Source organism: Chiloscyllium plagiosum, chromosome 44, assembly GCF_004010195.1.
Source record: "Chiloscyllium plagiosum isolate BGI_BamShark_2017 chromosome 44, ASM401019v2, whole genome shotgun sequence".
NCBI lineage: Eukaryota > Metazoa > Chordata > Chondrichthyes > Orectolobiformes > Hemiscylliidae > Chiloscyllium > Chiloscyllium plagiosum.
The window spans coordinates 14902470-14908062 of record NC_057753.1 but is presented as its reverse complement, the minus strand read 5'-3'; positions in this window follow the sequence as shown (position 1 = coordinate 14908062).

The window sequence follows — 5593 nt, the reverse complement described above, 5'->3', positions numbered from 1 at the left end:
AATGCAGTGATTAGGAACAAAAGAATACTTCTCAAGTTTGCAGCTGGTGACAAGTGGCGTTCCTCAAGACTGTGTTGGGACCACAACTTTTCATTGTCTCCATTAGCGATCTAGATAAAATACCTGAGGGCAATGTGTGTCAATTTGCAGACAATGCAAAGACAGAAGGACTGGTAGCATGAGAAGGCGGGGATGCTGCAGAAGGATATGGACATTTCGGGAGAGTGGACAATTACATGGCAGATGGAGCAAACTGTGGGAAAGTGTGAGGCTATGCACTTTGGCAGGAAGAATAAAGATACGGACTATTGTCGAAATGTGGCGAAAGTTCACATGTCTGGAGTGCAAAGATACTTGAGAGCCTTAGCCCAGGATTCTCTCAAGGTGAACTTGCAGGTCGAATCTGTAGTTAGGAAGATAATTGCAATGATGACATTTATTTTTGGAATACTTGAATATAAAAGCAGGGATGCACTTCCGAGGCTCTATAAGGGTCCAGTCAGACCACATCTGGATTACTGTGCGCACGTTTGGTCCTCAAATTTCAGGAAGGGTGCACTGGTCCTCGGGTGTGTTCAGAGGTGATTCACGATTATGGTCCCAGGAATGAAAAGCTTGACACATGAGGAACGTTTGAGGACTCTGGGTCTATACCCACGAAGTTCAGAAGGATAAGCAGAAGTCTAATTGGTACTTATAGAATCGTGAATGGCCTGGACAGAGTGGATGCTGGGAAGGTGTTTCCATTTTTAGTAGAGACTAGAACCGAAAGGCACGGCCTTGGAGAAAAGGGAAGACATTTGAGAAAAGTAATAAGAGACACTTATTTAGGTAGGAAGTGGTGAATGTATGGAATTCATTATCAGATAAGGCTGCGAAAGCCAGGTCTTTGATTGTATGCAAGACTGAGATATGTCGCAGCGTGGTTGCCAAGAGGATCAAGGTTTATGGGGCGAAAGCAGGAGAATTGGCTTTAGAAAGATATCTGCCATGATTTAATGGCAGAGCAGACTCACTGCGCTGAATAGTTTAATTCCTGCTCCTATTGTCTTTTGGACTTATGCATCGAATGACTCCATCTGCAGGTTCCCCTCCAAGGAACGTGCCAGCCTGACTTGGGGCATTGTCAGCGAAGATCTGATGGAGTTCTGACCCAGACTTGATCGGCCACATGGTCTATTTCAGCCCTCCATCCTTTATTTTATCATTACTCCGAAAAAAAAGATTAATGCAATGACCAGACTTGTGGCCGGTCCTCTGAATCTTCTCTGAAAGGGCAGTTGCAAAAGTTCTAGCATCACTTCCCTGCTCTTATATTCCCACCTCCGGTCAAGAACAGAATGTATCTCTAAGCCCTCGAGACCACTTGATCCCTTGTGCAATCACCTTCAGAAATTCGTGAAAGCCTACTCCAATTTTGCTTTTTGTGATAGGGCGTTGCATATTGTTATGGAACACGGTGGCCGGGGATGCAGGTACATAATTCTTTTTCGTTTGTTTCACATATAGACAGAATGGTTAAAAAATGTCTTCTTGCCTTCCTTGCTCAGTCCTTTGAGCGTAGGAGTTGGTACATGATGTTGAAGTTGAATAGGACATTGGGTGAGGCGTCTTCTTCAATACTGCGTCCAATTCTTGTCGCCCAGTAATAGCAAGGAATTTATTCAGCTGGAGTAGGTTTAGAAGAGGTATACCAGCATATTGCTAGTGGGGAAGGTTTGAGTTATAATGAAAGGCTAGATAAGCTGAGAATATTTTCTCTCGAACACGGGAGCTTGAAAGGTGACATGATAGAAAGTTATAGACTATTAAGAGTTCGGATAGAGTTAACTGTAACTGTCTTTTCTCCAAGGAGGTGGACTTTTAGACGAGAGGGCAAATGTTTAAGGTCAAAAGAGAGAGATTTAAAATAAGACATGAGAGGCTTTTTTAATAGAGGATGGTTCATGTGTGCAATTCACTTCCTGAGGCAGTAATGAATGAAAGGAAATTTACAACATTTACAGAATAGTTAGATCGATAAATGAATTGGAAAGTTTCAGTGGGATTACAAAAGCCATTCATTCATGCCCAGTCCATTATTTATTGCCCATCGAGCAGTTCAGAATCTACCACGATCTTTTGGATCTGGAATCACATCCCAGCCAGACCAGATAGGTATGGCAGTTTCCTTCCCTATCAGGCATTAGTGAATCAGATCTACAACAACTAATTCAACATCATCATTATACTCTTCAGCTCTCGGTATTTATTGAAATAAAATTCCAGCATCTGCCATGCAGGATTTGAACCCGTGTCCACAGAATTATATCTGGACATTCCCATTAACAATGCAGTAATAATATCACGAGTGCATAATTAAGCCTCAGCAGTTACAGGAGCCGTCAGATGCGACTCTTTTAGTTTGGCATGATGTTCAGCATGAGCTATTAGGAGTGAAAGGCCTGTTTCCATGCTGCGTGAGTCTATGACTATGAGTCTATGGAAATGGCAGCTGGTTGTGATAAACAGCAGCATTGTCAGTTTAGTTGATCTCCTTCTCCGATATGTAATCTTGTTGGTTACTCCGGAGGTTCGTTTGCTCACTGAGCCCTTTCCACACACGGGACTGTTGAACAGTCTGTCCCCAGTTTGACTGAATAAATGAGTTTCCACTTCAGCAGTCAACTGAATCTCGCATTTCCCTGGTTTCTCTGTGATATCGGTGTCCTTGTATCTACCCAAGGGGGAACGATTGGTTCAAATCATGTCCTCGCAGTCGCAAGTCCCGTTGTCCATGTTGTGAATGTATTTTTATTCTTCCTGATATACCCACAGAGTGTGGATGTCACCGATCAGGACAGCATTTGTTGTTCTTCCTGATTCGCTGCTGTCTTGCTGCATGAGAAACATGGATTTTATCCCAGTCTGGTGTGACTGTGTGCAAATTCTCTCTTTGCTTGTGTAAGTTTCCTCCCACAGTCTGAAGGTGTGCAGGTTACTGGGATCAGCCATGAGAAATGAAGGGGGAAACGAAGAGGTATGCAGTGTGGGTCTGATAGGATGTGCTTCGGAGGGATGGTGTCGACTGCAAGGGCCGAATGGCCTGCTTCGCCACACGATCAGCATTCTCTGATTAAGGGTCAGCTATGTTGTTCTGGACCTGGAGCCACAAGTAGGCAGGATTGGGGAAAGACAGTAGCATCCCCTGCTTAAGGAACATGCATGAACGCGATAGCAGGAAATTAAAGGCATGTTCTATGTTCCTGAGGTCAGGCTTTAATTCTAGGTTTTATTCATCGAACTTTAGCATTACCATTCCGTGTCTGAGTCCCCAAGGATGACTAATTTATTATATAACCACAACACCACCTTCTCCATTTTGCAATATTTACTGGGAACAAGAAGCGGATTCTGAGCTGATGCGAGCAAAAGCAGCTGCTACTGCAATGTCAAAAACACTGATCCAAACAGGAAAACGAAGTTTGGAACCTTGCCACCTCAAAGTTAAAGTCTCAACACGCTTTCGATGCGCCAATCGGCTGTCTCAGCAACATGGAGAAAGTGAGGTCTGCAGATGCTGGAGATCAAAGTTGAAACTTTATTGCTGGAACAGCACAGCAGGTCAGGCAGCATCCAGGGAACAGGAGATTCGACGTTGAAGAAGGGCCTGTGCCCGAAACGTCGAATCTCCTGTTCCCTGGATGCTGCCTGACCTGCTGTGCTGTTCCAGCAATAAAGTTTCAACACTGTCTCAGCAACATGTACTACTTAAGGCTATAATATTCTAAATGTTGGCAAGTATTACGTTCCGTCCCGCTTTTGACCAGGAGAAATCCCACCCTCGGAAATACACGCGCCTCTCTCCTGTCATTCCATCCCAATTTCCCATTGAATCTTCGTGGCTGCTTCACACCGTTTCTACGATTCCGGGTGTGGAACTCGGATTATGTGTGATTGCCTGCAGCAGTTGGTACTGCCTTGTGTGGGCAAAGTGATGAAGTAGCCTATGTTAAACTATAATGCGATTGAAACATACGTATCAATAATATCCTACGCTGTCCCAGTTGTTTGGAAAATTTCATTAATCCCATTCTCCAATACTCTCATTCATGGAATCTTCATAGTCTCTGAGGACGTTAAAGTTAAAAATTCAGCCCATTTTGAATTCCCACACGCCTGTCGCTAAGGCCTAATATTGTACGTGCTCCCTGACATTTCCTCTGCTACAATACTGGTGGCAGTTTGCAAAAGTGCTCTGTTGGAGTGCTGTAACTATTTAGTAGCGTCCTCGGCTCTCATACACGACATGGCTGTTAGTTCTCTCAAACTTTTACTTTTGGTGAAACACGGTAAGAAATTAATCGTTTTTACATGATAATATTCTCCGAGGTGTTTTCATGTTTCTGCGTTTCATGTATCAGGATTTAAACCCAAAAGTTCTGGAAGATGTCTCCACCTCCCATTCTCCCTAACTCTCTTTTCCGTCTCATATCCCGTTTTACAGAGGCATTGCACAATCGAACATATACTTTCACGTTGATACCGTCAAGTCTGTGCCGTTGCCCTCACTGTTACTGGTTGCGACAATTAAGAATATGCTAAATGCATTGTCTGAAAATCCCATCTGTTTCACTACGTCCTGAACTGGTCTGACTCCAGACTGCAAGGCAATAAATGCTGCAGAGCCACCCCGCATGCTGTTACAGAATGAAAAAAAAGGTTCATTCGGCTCGACCTAGACGATTGTCTGCAATTTACGTGAGTCCAGGAATGTGACCGCAGTGGGAAAGTTGGAGGAGAGATTCACTCGGATAGCGTCTGGGCTGAAGAGTTTCAGTCATGAATAGAGACAGGACAGGTTGGGATTGTTTGTCACCGTGCAGGGTGTTGGAATTTGGAACACACTGTCTGTAAGGGTCAGAGAGGCAGAAATATTCAGATATGAATATGTTCTGTCAATACTTATAAGTCTGTGGGTTAAACGATTCGGGTCGTAAAGCAGATGTTTTTGACAAATGGAGCCACAACGGGCTGAGGGGTCTCCTTTGCAACTGTTGTCCTTGGTAGTATAGTGGTTAGTGTCGAAACATGTTATGCGGGAGATAGGAGCTCAATTCCTCGCTGGGGCAGTGTAAATGTTTTAAAACTGTCGCTCCGTTCCCAAGTGAAGCATATTAATGCCTGTCCTTCCATTCTCCATGGGACATGTCACAGGAAGGACAGTGCTATCTGAATCAGTGCCATCTGGGGATGGACTGCAGCTCCCGCTGAGACAGAGTGTCAGCGAAAGTACAAACACGTGACTTCTGCAACATGCACCTTGTGTCTGTACTGGAATCTAAACCATTTAATAGAAAGAAGAAGGAAGCTGAAGAAGAAACAGGGTAAACTAATTCCTGAAGAAGGGCTTATGCCCGAAACGTCGATTCTCCTGTTCCCTGGATGCTGCCTGACCTGCTGCGCTTTTCCAGCAACACATTCCCAGCTCTGATCTCCAGCATCTGCAGTCCTTACTTTCTCCCTAAACTAATTCAGATGTGAGTGCAGAAACATTTTCCACAGCATCATGAGGAAAACTGACAAACGGCTCTAAGAAAGAGTTTGTCTCTCA